The 20,260-nt window shown below is 44.9% G+C and overlaps 1 protein-coding gene across 1 annotated transcript in view; it reads right to left on the bottom strand.

The window, feature by feature from the left end:
• LOC133138168 (leucine-rich repeat neuronal protein 2-like) overlaps positions 1-19,789 on the bottom strand; it is a 76,750-nt gene extending 56,961 nt beyond the window's left edge. The window contains exon 1 of the mRNA XM_061256691.1: positions 19,660-19,789. The gene's annotated coding sequence lies outside the window, so the exon portion shown is untranslated. The remainder of the gene's footprint in view (positions 1-19,659) is intronic.
• Between the last annotated feature and the right edge of the window lie 471 nt (positions 19,790-20,260).

The following is a 20,260-nucleotide window of genomic DNA, read 5'->3' as shown; positions in this document are numbered from 1 at the left end:
TTTTTAAAATCTGTGGAAAGCCCAAAAAGGACCACATCATCAAACAACTAATAAGGACGAGTGCAGCCAATCGTTTATAAAAATTTCTTCCCATTTCTCTCTCAATTTGGTTGCCAATTGCACCGTTTATTTCAATCACCCATGTTGAGGAAACACCGCGACAGCCCTGTCCCCCCGGAGGCCAAAGGGGAGATCGACAAAACGCAATCCGGAGCGTTTGTTCTATGCGGCGATCCTCCCCGCCTCCCCCCTCCCTCGGAGCGGCGGTCCAATCACACCGCTCTTGTGCGCCGGCTGTACGCGGCTCTGGCCAGACTGGGCCGCAAACCCCGGTCCTCAGAGTGCAACTGCACCCAACCGATGCCTGCGTCAAGGCCCAATACCTCAGCCATGCGCCACCATGCCACCGCAATGGGGCATCTTCAGGCTGAATTCAGAGCATCATAACAGACCTGGGTATCACACCTTTTTTTTATTCCAACACTCTGTGCTCGATTGATCTTGTCTGGTGCAGTTGAGCCAGCAAAGAAGGCCAGAAGGCCTTTATTAGAGCATTTCATAAGTTCCAATGCACTAGACAAGCTCAGTAAAGCGTAGAAATGTATTTGAGTCCAAAAACAATGACGTGTTGGACCCAGGTCTGCTTCTTACACTGCGGCGGCGGCTGAATATTCAGGAGGAGAAGCAGTCAACAGATGAGTCACGGTGACACCAGGGGCAGAGAGAAGGCTGGGGAACGTGGCGGGCGCATGGATTTGAGCGACCTGCATCGCCGCTTTCAGACGCACCAGGAGCTCAGAGTCATTTCTCCTCATTAGGGCACTTAAGGGTATTTAAGCCCGGCCACTTGTGAAATGGAATTAAACTGCACAAATGGATCCGCTCTAGACATTCAAATAGAGATGGACAGATGAGCCAAGATGGAGGGGGAATCGCTTAACAACGCCATGAGTCATGACATGCCCCCCCCCCCCAACCACCCACCCACCCAAGAATCAAAAGTGATAAACCCCCCAACACCCCAAATAAAAAATGAGTGACATACCCTTACCTCAATCACCCCCCTCCCAGCCAAGCTTCTGAAGTGGCAAATGCATCCTCTTCCTTACCTTGTTCCAGTACACTTCAATGCATGCCTTCTCCAACTGTAAAATACTCCTGAAGCACTACTGAGTGCCCTACTTTCAAACTTTCACATCAAAGTAAAAATGTCTCCTTCTTCAAACAGAAAACACACACAGAAAGGGGAAAAATCTCACCTACCAAAAGAAGAGAGGACTTTTCTACAGATAAGAGCATAGGGTAAGGAGTCCTGCAGCTTAAAGAAAGAAATGTTCCAGAGAAATAATGTGCCTGCATCTTCTCTGAGAATGAGTGGGACCACAGTAATACATTGAAATGAAAAAATACACACACACAGACTCAGGGACTATGCATAAAACTGGATATGGATGTGACTGCCCTTAAATTAAAGCTGCTTTTTAACCTCATATGCATTGTTTTATCTCAAATCCAAACAACAAAAATAGTGACACTGTCCAAATGCTACTGTACGTACAGTCTGTAAGTATTTGGCATGTGTATATACACAGTGCTGTGCAAAAGTCTTGGGCACATGTAGAACATTTCTGTAAAACAAATAAGGAAATAAACAGTAAATATAAAAATATTACTATAAAGAGCAGTGGACAGGTAAAAGGTAAATTAAATCAATATTTGTTGTGACAACCATTTACCTTTTAAAACTGCTTCAGTTATCTTAGGTACACTGTCCTGCAGTTTTATAAGAAAATCAACTGGTTGTACCAAACATATTGGAGAACTTGCCACAGTTCTTCTCCAGAAGCTTGCTTCTGGCTCTCCAGGTGATCCCAGACAGCCTTGAACAAGTCTTTATCTGAAAACTGCTATTGCTTAATATGTTACTTTATTTAATAAAATACAAATATTATTTTTGTGAAATATCAGATTTGCTCTTTTGTACTGACACTAATGCAGGTATAAATATAAAAATATAAAAATATCCAAGACTAAATTTATATTTAAATAAAGATGTAGGGTGCCTAAGACTTTTGCACAGTACTGTAGTTTTTCATTAAAAACAATTATTGCTGTGGTCCCATATCCAGGGAGAACACGCTGGAAGATGTGAACACAGAGAGAGAGAGAAGCCGAACAGGCTGAGATTGGTGGGTTATGAATAATGCATGTGCATTATCGAATGTGAAATAATCCACAGTTCCATTTCAGGCTCTTCAGAGATAATCCGCGACACGCTCACTCATGTTAGTGGAGTCAGCTCTTCCCCATTCTCCTCCCTAATCGGAATAATTCTGAATTATTTCACGCGCTGATTTAATATCCTGCCCCCACGCCCCAGTAATAGGACTGCAGACGCCACTGGAGATAATGGGCCGCAGCAGATTAAAATCTGCGTTCATCCATAACGCATGAATCAGTCTTACATGCAAGGGCTCAATCAGTCACTGCGGTTAAAGGTAGAGGATGTATCAGTCACTGTGGTTACAAGAGAATAGTATTACAGGTAGAGCATCAAACAGTTACTGGGGTTACAAGAGAATAGTCTTACAGGCAGAGGTTGAATCAGTCACTCTGGTTACAAGAGAATAGTCTTACAGGTAGAGGTTGAATCAGTCACTGTGAGAATAGTCATTCACACTGCAAAAATGTGACTAATTTAAAGATTTGCCAATGGAATAAGAAAACACTGACTTGTCAAGCAAACATGAACTTAAAACGAGCTACTTTCCAGCTAAGAGAAAAAAAACATTCAGGTGCAGGTTGATGCTCAATCAGTCACTGTGTTCACAAGAGATTAGTTTTAATGAAAAAAGATGAAAATCAGGTACTATGGTTATGTGAGAATAGTCTTGAAGTTAGACGGCTCAATCAGTTATTGCAGTTACATGAGAATAGCCTTTAAGATAGAGCATCAAACAGTTACTGGGGTTACGTGAGAACAGTCTTACAGGTAGAGACCCAATCAGTTACTATGACTACACGTGAGAAGTATAGGTAGAGCTCAACCAATTTACAACACTTGTCCCCCCGCCCCCCCATTTTGTTATTTTCTGAACACGGTTTATCTCCAGGCCGGGTTAATTCCTGTCATTCTGCAGAAAGAAAGGGAATTAGAGCGCTCATAAGTACAGAATATACCGAATATTAACCAGTGTGAAGAAAACAGGAAGCTGAATGGTATCATGGCCCATTAAACCTCTCCTTGCTTTAAGCTTTACAAATGAATTAATTAATAAAGTTAATCTAATTGTGTGGTACTTTATTTCAATTTTGCAGAATTGCACTGCAGTACTCCCATTCACACGCAATGATAATTAAAAACATTTCAAATAGTGTAAACCAACCCTTTCATGGCTAACTGAAGACTTCCAATTCAAAATACTGTCAGGAAATATTGTTCTTATTTAACTTAATTAATGAAGTTTACTGTGAAAGCTGCAAATGACCGTCATCAAGCTCCTGCAGGATATCGTCTTATGAAAAGAATAAATTTTCGAGGCTGCACCATTTGAAACAACCATACAGGGAATCTATGTGCAGTCTGCTTGGATGCTCTCCCCGGGCCAGCGATGGTTTCCCCCGGGTACTGTGGTTTCATCCAGCCATCGAAAGACATGCAGGTTAGGTTAGTCACTGTGTTCTGCTGCGAAAGACCATGTGCGCTCAGTTAGCTTACCTATAAATAAAGGTTAATAAATAAATAAACCACCCTCCTCTGGAGAAAACTATGTCTCTGTGTGCATATACACACACACACACACACACACAAGCGCACATATATTTATCAAGGGATTGGTGTTAAAATACAATGCATGCGTCAGTGGTATAGTGCTGGTCCCTTTCAATTACACCAATAAATCAATATATACATAAAACACATACTAGAGTCAGAGTCTGTGTGTCCTTAAAGGCAGCACCAGTCTGACCTGTTAAAACCTGCCTGTGGTCTTCCTAGTGCTTCTCAACCGGCAGTGCCTTTCAGACACACGGCCACACACATTATGGGACACACACAGAGCACACACATGCATGCACACACTCACACTACTGTGCACACACACACACACACACACACACACACTATACTGTATGCATATTTACACACACACACGCTACTGTACACACACACACACACACAATACTGTACGCACTTACGCACACACACACACTACTGTACACACACATACTCACACACACACAATACTGTATGCGTACTTACACACACGCTACTGTACACATACACACACACACTATACGGTATGCATACTTACACACATGCACACACTACTGTACACACACACACACACACTATACTGTATGCATATTTACACACACACACACACGCTACTGTACACACACACACACACACACAATACTGTACGCACTTACGCACACACACACACTACTGTACACACACATACTCACACACACACAATACTGTATGCGTACTTACACACACGCTACTGTACACACACACACACACACTATACGGTATGCATACTTACACACACGCACACACTACTGTACACACACACACACACACTACACTGTATGCATACTTACACACACACGTTACTGTACACACACACACAATACTGTATGCACTTACACACACACACTACTGTACACACACACACACACACTATACTGTATGCATACTTACACACACATACCCAAGCATGCATTCACTCACACACACACTACTGTACACACACACACTATACTGTATGCATACTTACACACACATACCCAAGCATGCATACACTCACACACACACTACTGTACACACACACACACATTTCGTGCTGTGTTTAGTTTTCCTCCATCCCCTGGGTCTGTGCCCTGAACCCATTAAAAGTAATCCCTGGCACCCCGTCCCGCATTGCAGAGGGGCAGAGAGGTATAATAGTGTGGACTCGACCTGCGGATCCGCTCCGCCTGAGGTTAATTAACGATGAGGTGGAAGAGACTACAGGGCTCTCTGTCCGTCACAGAGCTGAAAACTGCTTCTTGGCTGTGGCAGCGAACCAGGAGATGCCTCAGACCAGCACAGGACCATCAATACACTTCCAGTCCAGACAGGCTGCAAGCAGTGCGTCCCTGCCACAGAAATACAAATAAAGCCACTCGGAAGAACAGGCAAAGCATGATCAGTTGCGGAAAGTGTTATGTGCAATAGTATTTACTCCTTCTGGTCCAAACCAGAGCATACAACATTAGGGGAATGTTTCACAAAGCAGGATTACTGAGTTAGCTGGATAACTGCACTGAGTAACTGCGAAAAGGTATTTTTATTTGGGTCCATGTTCCAAATTTGGGTGGTTCCCTGTTTTACTCAGTAGTTATTCAGCCAATTCAGTAATCCTGCTTTGGGAAACAGGGCCCAGGTAGTGCTTTTTTTACCCAGCTGGGATGGAAATAAACACCGCAGCCCCTGGGGACATCTGCATATTTGAGTTGTCAGTTGAAAATCCGGATCCTAAAACAGAACTGCTGCTTTTAAATTGATGCAAGGGGGAAGATAACCCATGCATGGCTTAAGGTTCATTAGCTACTGGATTAAATCTAAACCTCTCAGGTTTTCTCAAGGGAAAAGGCTATTCAACTTAACAACAACAGCAACAACAAAAAAGCCCACATTAAGCGTATTCTGTATTATAATAAACTTCCATTTTCCCCTCGTAATAGCTTGGTACTTTCTGTAAAGCCCAGATATCGCTTCATTGTTATACCATGCCAAATAAATACGGGAGGTTTTCTTTTTAATTATTTGTTTGTTTGTGTTTGATTGAAAAGCACTTAAATTAAATGGCTTGGTGGCTTTGATGAAATATAGGGGCAAATATCATAAGTGGAGAGAGCGAGTCATTTTCCCCCCTACAGTATACTGTATGTCATGTCATAATATTGAAAGCCTTGGAACATTCCCAGGCTATAAATATCCCACGTTTTGAAAAGAGCACTGGCTAGGTGCTTTTGCACAGAACTCTAAAGAAACTAAACTCAAGGTCCCACATTTGTCTCCCACCTTCCTCCAGATGAGAACCCAGTTTCCCCTGCAAACCAGCGGCGATTTGTGAGAGTGCGGCTTATTGACCCGTGAAAATGGGATGGGCGGAGCCATCACACGTCATCAGCCGCGGTTTCATCCAATCAATATGCTTTGTTTGACTTTGCCTCTACATTAATGAGTTGAATGATGTTTTCATTGGAGCCAGGAGCGGCAGAGGATTCACACACCACATAACGGACAGGTCATGAGCTGACCTCCACTACTGGCTTGGTTTCATCCAATCAATAAGGTTTGTTATGGACAGTCAAGTCATTTGATTGGTCCATCCACGGCAACAAGCCAGACAGCTTGTCAGAGATTCCACACCCTCCTCACCCACCCCACACAGCCCCCACCCTCCCCACACAGCCCACACACTGCCCCCACCCTCCCCACACAGCCCCCACACAGCCCTCACACAGCCCACACCCTCCCCACACACCCCACCCACCCCCCACACAGCCCCCACACAGCCCCCACCCTCCCCACACAGCCCACACACTGCCCCCACCCTCCCCACACAGCCCCCACACAGCCCTCACACAGCCCACACCCTCACCACACACCCCACCCTCCCCACACAGCCCCCACACACCCCACAAAGCTCTCACCCTCCCCACACAACCCCCACCCTTCTCACCCACCCCAACCTCCCCACCTTCCTCACCCTCTCCCCTGAGGCTCAGAAATGATAAACAGATCGCCTGACAGAGACTCTAGAGGATGGGTTGTCATGGTGATGGCAGCAGAGCGTTCCTCTGCTGTGTGAGAGAGGAGAGAGAGAGAGAGAGAGAGAGAGAGAGAGAGAGAGAGAGAGAGAAAGAGAGGGTGAGAGAGAGCATGGAGGGGGCAGGCATTTTGATGTCCTTTTCTCTCTCTCCCTATACAGACAGGTAAGGAGCCGGCTGTTCGCACAGCATGTAGATACCATACATAGCATACGTCCAGCACCTACTATTGCACCATTTTTAGATTTTAAAATTGGTATTATGATTAGTATTACTATAGAGGCCATTGATGGGCAAAGGTGGACTTGACTTAACATACTGTATACGAGAATATGTCACAGTTTCATAACAGCATTGAGCGGGTAGATCACACAAGTAATAATATTAATAATATGGTAATATTATTTAGCTTAGCTGTATTCAGTAATTGATTGCTACAGTGCTAGCTGAAGTGTAAGAAGTTGTCATATTCTTGGCAGATAGAATATGAAAGCAAACAGCATATGTCAGAATGAATTAAACTGTTGGCAGTAAAACATCTCCAAAAGTACCACTGCCAAAATGTGCCCATGTCTCAGAGCCAAGGAGTGGGACACTGCGTCTGTTAAGATCCTCCCCTGCTGGCTTCCCGGTCGCCTAGATACGCATGTTTTCCCTCCTTTTTCCCCCAATTTGGAAACGCCAAACCAGATCACGCCGTGACGCAATGCTTGTCACAACCGTTGCTGTCGGTTTTTGAGACAAGCCCCTTTTCATCACACTCACAGTGACACAAGTTGGGCTCACACAGACACGAGTTGGAGGAAGACTTCCATCTCAAAAGACCAGCTGCAGCCCTCCCTCAATGGGTGATGCTAGTGCAAGTCGTACATCCCCCTGCAATGCCAGACTTAGCACAGGCACAGCCCAAATTCAGCCCCTATCCACTCTGGCACGGCCCAAATTCAGCCCCTATCCACTCTGGCACAGCCCAAATTCACCCCCTATCCACTCTGGCATGGCCCAAATTCAGTACCCATCCACTCTGGCATGGTCTGAATTCAGTACTCATCCACTCTGGCATGGTCTGAATTCAGGACCCATCCACTCTGGCACGGCCCAAATTCAGTACCCATCCACTCTGGCATGGTCTGAATTCAGTACCCATCCACTCTGGCATGGTCTGCATTCAGGACCCATCCACTCTGGCACGGCCCAAATTTAGTACCCATCCACTCTGACATGGTCCGAGTTCAGTACCTATCCACCCTGGCGTGGTCTGAATTCAGTACCCATCCACTCTGACATGGTCCGAGCTCAGTACCTATCCACTCTGGCGTGGTCTGAATTCAGTACCCATTCACTCTGGCAAGGACTGAATCCAGTACCTATCCACTCTGGCATGGTTTGAATTCAGTACCTATCCACTCTGGCGTGGTCTGAATTCAGTACCCATCCACTCTGGCAAGGACTGAATCCAGTACCTATCCACTCTGGCATGGTCTGAATTCAGTACCCATCCACTCTGGCATGGTCTGAATTCAGTACCCATCCACTCTGGCACTGCCCAAATTCAGTACCCATCCACTCTGACATGGTCCGAGTTCAGTACCTATCCACCCTGGCGTGGTCTGAATTCAGTACCCATCCACTCTGACATGGTCCGAGCTCAGTACCCATCCACTCTGGCAAGGACTGAATTCAGTACCTATCCACTCTGGCATGGTCTGAATTCAGTACCCATCCACTCTGGCAAGGACTGAATTCAGTACCTATCCACTCTGGCACGGTCCGAATTGATTTAACTTCACACATTTATGGTTGTTTTACCTTTTCTTTTTTTCCTAAAAGAATGATCACATTCTCCCATTACTGCACAGTAGCTTAATCTGTGCGGGCTTTCCAAACCGTCTTCTCTGATCACACACAAACAGCCCTGTCAACACAAGCAAGGGTTTCACTTCAGCTCAACCTGGGGAGGGAGGCTTTTTCATACGTTTATTCATATTTAATGCGGATAACACTTCCTGCCAAATAATTCATTTCTCATATTTTATTAGCTTTCATGGGTGCTCAATCTATTTCTGTTATTTTGATGCATACTTTTTTTTACTATTATGTTTGTTTTTGCTTTGCAGCACTTTGTGCACCTGCAAGCAATAAAGACAAAGTTATTATAACTATCAATTACTACTTTAGCTACTGTGCAATAATACTAAGTTTCAGCAATAGATTTGTTGTCTTTTCCTCTAGAATTACTGCATTTTTATTCATTCCTGTAGATTTCTTAAAAGGTTTGGCACACTGCAGTACAGGCAAATGTTTCTGAAACAAGTTTCCTTGTTTTAAAGTGCAGATCTTGCCAGTTCCGGGTCCCTCAGGCATCCCAGGCCCTGACTGAGAGGCAGAGTGCAGCCCCTATGGCAGAGGTGTCAGGGCGGGGTCCTGCTTTTGGGGACTTTTGGTAAAAGTGTATAGGGGGAGGCATTGTGCAGGAGTGAACCCTGCAGATTATTGAGTGAATTGACTTCTCCGGGTTTTGTTGTTGTTGTTGTTGTTGTTTTGGTCCTTGACTGACAGCTGCGAGAAAGGCCAGCCACCTTCATCGACCTGTGTCAGGACAGATAGGGCACCTGTGTTACCATGCCAACCCAGAGCTCTTTGCCCCTGGACACTGTATCATCACCGTATATAACACACATGCTCCTGACACCGTATATAACACACATGCTCCTGACACCGTATATAACACACATGCTCCAGACACTGTATATAACGCACATGCTCCTGACGCTGTATATAACACCCCCGCTCCTGACACTGTATATACTGTAACACCCCACTCCTGGAACCCTATATACAGTAACACCCCCACTCCTGGAACCCTATATACAGTAACACCCCTGTTCCTGGCACCATATATACAGTAATACCCCCGCTGCTGGCACTGGGGTCAGATGGGGTCACTCCTGAGAATCTGCCGGTTTTACAGGCTAGTACTCCCTCCTGTACTGTCTGACCAGCGCTCCCTCCAGCTCCACAGCCATGGCTACAGGCTTGTTAAAACACCCACACAGGCATGATCAAAGGTGGGTCCAGGGCAGGAACTGGAAGACATCCAGTATGGTCACAGTACGCCTGAAGCACCAGCAAGATCCATAATTGGGAGAATTTACAACACTTACATACTAATATTATACCATGGTGCAATATTTATGTTTATTCATTTTTTCCCCAACAGGATTTTGGAAAATCTTTCAGGGAAATATTCCACCAAAACAAGATTATTGAACAGTAATTAGATTTACTTTTGTAAATAATTTGTTCTTTTAAAAAATGTAATAGCATACAGTGAAAAATAACAACTTTCCTTCGACTTGATTTATTTCGAAAAGACAGAATCAGGGGAGGGCAGGGATTGCCAAAGGCATATTTTACATGTATGCAGATAAAAAAAGAATTCCTTGTCCTAGTTAGTCCCTTCTATAGTATAGTATATTGCCTGTTTTATTTGGCATTTTAACCACCTGGTTTAACCACCACATTAATTATGGATTGTCATGGTTTTAAAGTGAATGCTGCAATGTGATGTGACTTCCATCTGAATGCACTGCATTGCAGGGAATGTGCCATTCTTACTAATGGAGCTTTATGTCTCTATTTGTTTTTCTTCTTCTCCCACTCCTCCCGCTAAAGAAGGTGAAGGCTGTTATGTCTGAAGCCTATGTTTGAGATTCACACAGACAGGTTTTTGAGAACATCGCTCTGAAGTGGTCCCATGTCCATCTGAAGCAGTTTAACGGCACTCTTCAAAGCCGACGTGCCGGACGCAATGCCAGCGTGGCTACAGATTGGCTACAGAGTGGCTACAGAGTGGCTACAGAGTGGCTACAGAGCGGCTACAGAGCGGCTACAGCGCAGCTACAGACTGGCTACAGAGTGGCTACAGAGTGGCTATAGAGTGGCTACAGAGTGGCTACAGAGCGGCTACAGCACAGCTACAGAGTGGCTACAGAGTGGCTATAGAGTGGCTACAGAGTGGCTACAGAGCGGCTATAGCACGGCTACAGACTGGCTACAGAGTGGCTACAGAGTGGCTATAGAGTGGCTACAGACTGGCTACAGAGTGGCTACAGAGTGGCTACAGAGCGGCTACAGCACGGCTACAGAGTGGCTACAGAGCGGCTACAGCACGGCTACAGAGTGGCTACAGAGCGGCTACAGAGTGGCTATAGCTCAGCTACAGAGCAGCTACAGAGCGGCTACAGAGTGGCTACAGCGCTACAGCGCCACTACAGCGTGACTACAATGTGGCTGCAGCGCTACAGCGCAGCTACAGTGTGGCGGATTGTGCTGTTCCATCACGCACTGTCCACAAGCGGGACTTTCCCTCTTCCCGCTGGGTTTCCAGATTCACGCGGGGGAGGAAGATACCACAGGGATTAGGCAGGATCGCTTGCCAAAAGGGGGGTTTAAACACTCCATTGTAATGTTATTGCGCTGCGCTGATAAGAGCAAGCCGACCTTTTTTAACACATACACATATTTACATAAACATGCAGGCACTTGATGAGCTGTAGGTTATGTGCCCTTGAAACCGCACTGCACAGTGTGCGTGCGCATCTATCTGCATAAAGGTACAAACAGGAGAACATCCCACGCAACTCATCTACTGAGTGGTGGGCGCATTCTCAAATGAGGCTACGGTATACACAGTATGGTGCAGTACTGTTTAGAAAAGTAGTGTGTGTGTGTGTGTCTGTCTGTGAGTCTCTATGTGTGTTGGATGATGTATATACTTCATGAATTAAACATATAATGTATCATGTATGACAATGTGTATACCAATAATATAATACACAATAATGTTGCAAGCTATTATCAACAAGCTCATCAATCATTATTATTATTGTTCTTATTGTTCAGAGGAGTCTCCCATGTGTGACATACTCAGGCCCTATGATAGGAGGCAGAGATCATGGGGTCAGCCATGTGGGTGACATCATGGCTCACTGACCAATCAATCGGCCACCATTCGGAATTTCCTTCTGTTCCTTCATAATCGTTGTTTGACAGCGTTTTACTGTGTTTAATATCATAAACGGAGAAATGGAATGTGGGCACGGTGGCAAATTGCAGGGAGGGGTTATGTATAGTGAGAATCTGCTACCATGGCGACAGATCCAGCAGTATCTAATAGCAACCGGTTGCTAGGGAGCCTGTTTTGGATTGGGGGAAAACAGTGTAGGAGGACTTATTGTGTGTTTAGAGAGAGCCTGCCCTAAAGAGAGAGGAACAACGTTCCATTTTCAATAGGAGGGCGCATTGGAATCTCAGGCTCTCCTAGTGTAAAATGTGGATCCATAGGGTTACCCCAGACATATCTATGTACATCTCTCCACCTGCTCCCCCCCCCCCCCCACACACACACACACACTGTTTCTCATCGCACTGTAGAACTGTAGAACACTTTAACTTTCCTATCAATTACGCCCCCCCCATCCCCCATGAGACAGTTCAGCCCAGTTTCCTTACCATTGTTCCTCAGTACACCCCCCCCCCCCCCCCCCCACCACCACCACTTCCCAACTGACTTAAGGAAAGGAGGTGGCAGGAACTCACCAAAGGACAGAAAGATATTACACAGCGATATTATCCTGATCCAGAGCACAGGTTGCACTGCTGATGCATACAGTCAGTGACAGGAACTCACCCAAGGACAGAAAGATATTACACAGTGATATTATACTGATTGAGAGCACAGGTCGCACTGCTGATGCGTACAGTCAGTGACAGGAACTCACCCAAGGGTAGAAAGATATTAGCTACACTGTGATATTATCCTGATTGATAACATAGGTTGCACTGCTGATGCATGCAGTCAGTGACAGGAACTCCCCCAAGGACAGAAAGATATTACACAGTGAAATTATCCTGATTGAGAGCACAGGTCGCACTGGTGAAGTGTACAGTTAGTGACAGGAACTCACCCAAAAACTGAAAGATAAAGCTGGAAGACGGCTGCCCGGCAGAGCTTACTGCAGCAAAACAACAGGCTTTCGGCCTAAAGAGTCTTCACCTGCACTTATCCTGATCCCTCTTCAGTTAGGGGATTTACAGGTGCTTTACACTCGGAGGTAGGACAGCATATATATATTGCTCATCCACCTTTACCACCACCAGCATTTAAGCCAATTTGATGCACTTGATGTTCAGTCATTTTGAATGCTGATTTAACAAAGTTGCTTAAAAAAACAACAACCTTTTACTCAAAATTAAGAGCAAGATTCGGGAGAAAATATGCTGAACGTGAACCTGAATATCAATTAAAAACAATACGCCTCCATCTGTGCCAGGAATACCAACCAGTAGCCTTGAGCCATTTCAGTGCATATGCACTGGTCCTTCACCTTTAAGTTGTACCATTTTTACAGAGTTATAACTTGTTTTAAATGTTTAAAGCTAAGTTCAGTAAAATTGTATTTCTGGTTTACAGTTTATTAAGAATTCCCCATAATGGAGTCAGGCTGCTGTCATGACATACGCACAGACACACGCACACACACACACGCATACTGTTCTGACAGGTATATAAAGTTCCCTCCTCCTGGAACGTTGCAGCAGGACCACAGATCCTGATCCTGCAGATCCACAGGACTCATATGATTGGACAGCCAGAACAGCAGCGCTCTGAATGGCTGTGTCCTGCATTCCGCATCTCTTCTGCCAGTGTGAGCCTGGTCATGCCAGCCTACCTCTGACATGCGCCAGAGCACCCCACAGCACCCCACAGGACCCAAGAGCACCCCACAGCATCCCACAGCACCTCAGAGCACCCCACAGCCCCAGACAGCACCCCACACCACCCAAGAGCACCCCACACCACCCCACAGCACCGCGGTTTTATCTTCGACACCAACATTAGCCTCCCTGGCTGGTATCAACAAATCACAGCCCTCAATTAACAAGGTTTAATATCGATTCAGACTGCAGCTCACAAAGCCATTGTTTGGTTTTTTAAACGCCCCTCTGCAGAGAGCGAGGGCTTGTTACTGTTTAACATACTGAGGCCAGACATCGGAAAACCCAGTCATCAGAGGGCATCGAAGATTTGGGGAAGGGTGGAGGCGGGGGAGGGGGTGTGGGGGATGGGGGGTGTTGTGCCCTCCGGAAGTCATACACAGCCACGGGCACTGTTGGGCCCCCTAATTTACATCTCCTAATTAGGTTATAATAGGAAGGCTCCTGTGGTTCAGCAGACAGACACAGACGCTCAGCAGATTCATTAGCCCGTTCTTATGCAAGAGCAATTAACAGGAGTGCTGTGACTTTGAGCTCTGAGATTCAGCGAGGCTGCTCCACCCTACCCACCCATGTCCAGCGCTGCTTAAACGCCCTGTGGCCCAACACCAGCGTCTGTGTACCGGCTCATTGCCAGGACAGGAAACCCTCACAAAAAGAGATTTTATGCTATGTGAGAGTTTCCCGGTAAAATAAAGGAGGATGAAATACATTTAAAAAAGCACAAATGCTGTTGAGCGTGTGTTCAATTCTACAGACACGCCCAGCATCTGGAGGCCTGGATGGAGAGCAGAGCTAACTGCTGAGCTTCTTTAATGCCACAGAGAATAACAGAGAATTACAATGCAAACACAAATGTATACTTATACTTTACTACTACTACTAGTACTCACTACTTAATACTACTAGAACTACTAATCTTATAAAAAATAATAATAGGCTAATGCCAATACATTGTTTTTTTAAATATTAAACTTATATCTGGAATGTCAGGCAACGGATTTTATATAGGCTGTAAAATGTAAATGTAAAAAATGAATGCGTGTCTTTGACAGCCTAATACATAATGTATAAATAAAACCCTTTAACATGGAGCAGTGTGTTTAAGATCATCTTCTGCTTGTCTTAGTAGAGGATCAACTTTGAGGGTTCTGCTGTTACTGGAGTGCTGCAGTGTTGAACACAACGAGATCGCAGCGTCTCCCACTGAGCCAATTTGGGGCTGGTCGTTCTCTCCTGAGAGTTTTGGAAGCAGGAAGGACTTCAGTGGCTTGCGATGATAAGAGGTTCTCATCTCTGGAAGTCCCTACTGGTGGATGCCCTCGCTAGTCTCAGAACAGGCCAATTAGCTTCCCTCTATTCCCACCGCCCCCTACCCCGAGAGAGGAGGAAACGGTGTGGGATTCTTTAAATGAGCCTGAGTCGATCGTGCCCCGTAACCCCTCCCACCCAGAGTCCCCAAAGCACCAATCACTTTGAGGCTCAGCCTTTTTAAGCCAAGTGCTTTGTACCTCTATGTACCTCACACTCTGGCTTCCCAGCAAACGCAGTCCTGTATCCGGAATGTTCCTGGAATTGCATTGCGTCCAAAACATAATTTGAATAATTGTGTTGAATTATTAGTGTTCATTTTACCGTAAGATTTCATAATTAATGTTCAATTAATTTATAATTTTTGTACATTCTGAAACCGTACCCTCCTGCGTTTTTTCCCCAATACTAAATGATAACCATCAGGAGACGACACCAGTAGACGTGTGGAACATTCTCATCTGACCTTGACGGAGTATTTGGAGGCTGTTCCCATCATAACATCATGTCATTAAGCACCCCAGACACTTCTTGTTGATTCAGATGAGAGCTTTGCATATGCTCTGTAGATTCAGTGGCCCTGGAGTAAGTGACCTAACAAGCAGGTGCACGCTTGTTAGCCATGTTTACTGGGTGTAAGTGCCACAACAAATGTGCCAAATACAAAGCAGGTGGTGAGCCCCTGTGTGTCTCAATCCACAACGCTTTCAGGCAAGAGGCTCCACTCGGAAACAGACTGCATCTTGTACCGTCAGCATTAGCACATTAGCTATGGATCTTCAGTTTTACATCACGTGTCCTCATGAATATTCACTGGGACCCGGAAAGTCAGGACATGTTGCCCTTCATCGCCAGCAGAGATGGGTCCGCTCGGCGCAACACAGGCAGCGTGCGGTCGTAACGCAGCCCTCCGGCGCCGAGGAAGCCCGTCTGAAACCGAAGGCCCTGTTCCCGCAGCCTTCAGGATGGCACTATGCTAATCAAATTAACGGCGTAATGTCATAGCAGGGAGTCCTTGCCAATCTCTGTTCTGCGGCAGCTGAGCCAAGTGCTAGTAATATATCACCTTCCCTGCTGACACGGCCGGGCTCCGCACAGACCTCCCAAACCTGCTCAGTGCTGCCGTCAGCAAGTCCAAATGCAAACTGCAAACACTGAACAAATGCAAATGTGAACTGCAAACACCAATCAAATGCAAATGCAAATGTAAACAGCAAACACCAATCAAACGCAAATGCAAATGTCCATCCATCCATCCATTATCTTAACCCGCTTATCCTGAACAGGTTCGCAGGGGGGCTGGAGCCTATCCCAGCATACATTGGGCGAAAGGCAGGAATACACCCGGGACAGGTCGCCAGTCCATCGCAGGGCACACACACCATTCACTCACACACTCATACCTATGGGCAATTTAGACTCTCCAATCAGCCTAACCCGCATGTCTTTGGACTGTGGGAGGAAACCGAAGTACCCGGAGGAAACCCACGCAGACACGGGGAGAACATGCAAACTCCACACAGAGAGGCCCCGGCCCGACGGGGGTTCGAACCCAGGACCTCCTTGCTGTGAGGCGGCAGTGCTACACACTGCACCATCCGTGCCGCCCAAATGCAAATGTAAACTGCAAAAACAAAACAAGCACAAATGCAAATGGAAAATATTTAACAAATGCTAAAGGCAAGTAGTGAACAAATACAAATACAAATGCAAGCAAGTACTCTGTAACACAGAGCTTGAAAATGCCCATTTGCTTACATTATATACAGGTTGATACTCTGATCAGCCGACCAGCCAATTTCTAACTCAGATGCTTGTATCTCTGAGGTTCTGCAGCAGTTTAAATTTCTGTACTACCCCCCCCCCCCCCCCCGGGTTATGACTGTGTCATGCTCATGAGAATTATGAACGGTGTTAAAGGGGTGATTATGGCAATAACACAAAAATATGAGGGGTTGAAAGCAGTGAGACTGCAGGCATTTTAACACCAGAACCAATATGCTGAGATCAGGCATTTTCCCGGCAGTTAAAAACACTCTTTGCGGTGTGTTCATTCTCCATGTTTATATCATTATGCAATTTATGCAGAATATATAATTTGCAATGTCATTTATATTTTTTCAGGTTTATGCATTTGACTGACGACATGCTATGTTACTATAACCCCGCAGAGCAACAGGAAATGCCAGCTCTCCAACAAGTAGCCAAAATGAGAAAACAAGCACAGCAACACAGACAGGACAAAAAAATGAATAAGTACAAATTGTGCCAAACAATTGTTCTCATGGGATGAGTGTATTACAGGATTATAACCCCCCCCCCCCCACCAACCCCACCACCCATGCCCCGCGGCCCCCCTTCCCCCACCACCCTGTCCTTCACCTGTAGGCCCTCAGCTTCCGGAGCCTCTGATTGGTCTGCACAGACCATTTCCCACTAATGCCAGCCAGCCATCAGTTGCCAGGAAACATAATCATACACAGACTGACACAGAATACAGAAAAGATGGGGAGAGTGTGGCAGGGCTGGATCTGAGGGGGGTGAAGTGATTAATCTCAGTCAGAAAACTGAAGCCTCTGTATTGTTAACCCCTCATCAGTGTTAAGCATGTTTATACTGCACTCTCTCTGCTGAGCTCTTTATTTAATTTCAGAGATGCACACATGCACAGACTCCAGGGCAGAGGCGTAGGGAGGGGGTTGGTTTAGATAGGAAAGTAGACAGAGGGAGCTGCTCTTGTAACCAGAGGGTTTCACATTTTTAATCCTCGATAGGGCCCTGGTATTGTTCTCCTCAACAGGGCTTTTTTTAGTCAGAGTTCCTTCAGGAAAAAATCCAACCATTACAAACACTGTAGAAGGAACTTTTTAAGCTCTATAAGTCCAGGGCATCTGGTAAACTCATACATTTGAAGAATAGTTTCTCTGGAATGCTTTTTCAAAATTCTAAGTCAGTGTTCTAGCACTTTCCGTCACCAGCCGTGACTGTTACATCAGCATTAGAATGTTCAGTTTCATTCTGCTCACATATTTGTGATGTCACACCTTAAAGGGTTAAATTGAAAGGCAGCACTGACAGCTGAGGAATGAGCAATTGGTCCATAACTGTAATGCAGCATGACTAGATCAAAGCTGATCCAGCGCTAGCTTCTGACAGCACCAACCCCAATACAATGCCAAATGTCTCAATACATTTACATAATGTAGAATGTATAAATGAACTGGTATGTCTTTTTAACCCACCACCTAATAAGTTTATAAAATAACGAATAAGCTATTCCTGGATGAACAAAGGGCATAAACAGAAACAAATAAATATACAGTAGGTGCAGCAATCTTATCCACAGAAAGGAAATGCTGGATGTCACCTCCTTGCTTGTCATTGTCAGCAATGTATTGCACCTGTTTCGCTCTGATCAATGGTGTGTACAGATCAATGCTTAGGGGGAGTGGAAGCAGGGATATTCTGTCTGAACTTTCACAGCGTCTCATTAACAACCAGAGATCATCTACATGACCTATTCCCATATTTACCCAGCCCATCGCATCGATTGAATTTCCCCCCAATATTCCTCTGCAGAGGCTGCGTCTTAACCTGTTAATATGGAACAGTGCTAACAGTGGCGCATTCTTGCAGACGACCTGCGGTGAATGACTGATTGGATTGTTTATGTTCCCATGGCAGCATTGACCTCAGACCCCGGAATGATCCAGACTGTTCCGAAGTGTGAGCAGTCAGACTCAGAGAACGCATATCAGAGGGATGCTGCATTATGAAAATATATACTAGTTACAAGCTGTGCAGCATAATGAATGCTCAAAATATTGTGAAATGATAAATGGCATGAGGTGCAGTAACTGTCAGCTAACCATACACATTGAGAAAGTGAAAATCACTGTTGCTATAGCAAACTATGGGGGGTAACTGTCACAGTCAAACAAAGTCAAATAAAGATGATTAATTGAGTTGATTAATCTTATATTAATAATACCACTCGGCTTCAGCTGGCGTATACTCACACTGTGCAGGTGGACAGGTAGACCTGCGGGTGTCTGATCAACTAGCGATGGTGGCTAGTGATGAGTCGCTGAAAGCCTACAGCCAGGCCTGCATCACCCTGTGGGGCTTCTCAATACCAGACCAGGCCCATCTGGTCACCAGGTCCACCCAAGCACTTTCATGCTCTTAATTGAGAAAAACTTAGTTTGAAGCAGAGGTCCTGTACTATGTCATAATTAATAAGTCCCAAGCAAATTTCTTGCAAAAGTCTTAAGAACCAAATCAAGCCAAAAGACTGGACGTTTAGAAAAGTCAGACTATTGTTAGAGTCCAAGTCAAGTCACATCAAGGCCGACCAACAAAATAATAATAAATAATAATAATAAAAATAAATGTTTCAAATGCTCCTTATCGGGGTTTACAGAATAGAAAGTAAAATCAAGAGGTCATGGTTCATGGTTTTTTTTAAATGAAATATGCTGTTTTCCCCCTTAGGCAATATATTTACATTCTACTTAGATAGTAGGATATAAGGGCAGAAGATCATTATTCTGCTCCCAATATTAAGCATGTTGTTTCCCCTCAAGCAATGAGAACATCTCCGTGTGTCTATACGCTTTTTTACAGGTTTATAAATCTGAATGCATTTTTTCCCCATGTAGTGCAGAAAGTTGTGATTGGCACTACATGATCTCTGCACGCAGAACAAAACGAACAAACAAACAAAAACGTTAGCTAGGCGCTCACCTCATTCGCTGGAAATATGAAAATTCTAGGTAGTCGCCATCCGTCTCCGCGCCTAATTTTTCATTTAGATTACTTTTGTCTCAACTTTGCGTAGAGAAATTATTCCTGACAGCATGTCCACCGGCATAAATGTCCAGCATTGGGCAAGTATCTAGCAGTTTGTTTATTCCAAGTTTCACAACCAATCAAAACTTCCCTCACCAACACAGGCATTGTGGCAGTCAGCTTTCGATTAATCCCGTCATGTTTGCAATCATTTCATTGTTTTCATTGGTCGAATAACTAATATCGCTCTGATAATGTACAACGTTTCGTTGTTGTGTATCTTTGTATATTTTTCGTATCTATTGTTTATGGCATTACTTAATAATAATACAATAAAAAATAACTGATATTCTGGTAGCCTATTTTAAAACCCATCGATTTAGAATGCGACCGTTTCTGCTCCTGGCAAATTCAGCAGTGATTTAATTGCAAGTCAAGTCAAGGGTTCACATTAAGTCAAGTGAAGTAAAATTAACGGTCGAGTCCAGGTCAGGTATGAAGTAAATAATTGTGACTAATTGACTCGAGTCAACAGCTGGTTGTTATAAGGATCTTT

This window comes from Conger conger, chromosome 10 (genome assembly GCF_963514075.1).
Source record: "Conger conger chromosome 10, fConCon1.1, whole genome shotgun sequence".
In the NCBI taxonomy this organism is placed as follows: domain Eukaryota; kingdom Metazoa; phylum Chordata; class Actinopteri; order Anguilliformes; family Congridae; genus Conger; species Conger conger.
Note: the sequence above shows the minus strand (reverse complement) of the source record. Positions and strands in the feature narration are given on the sequence as shown.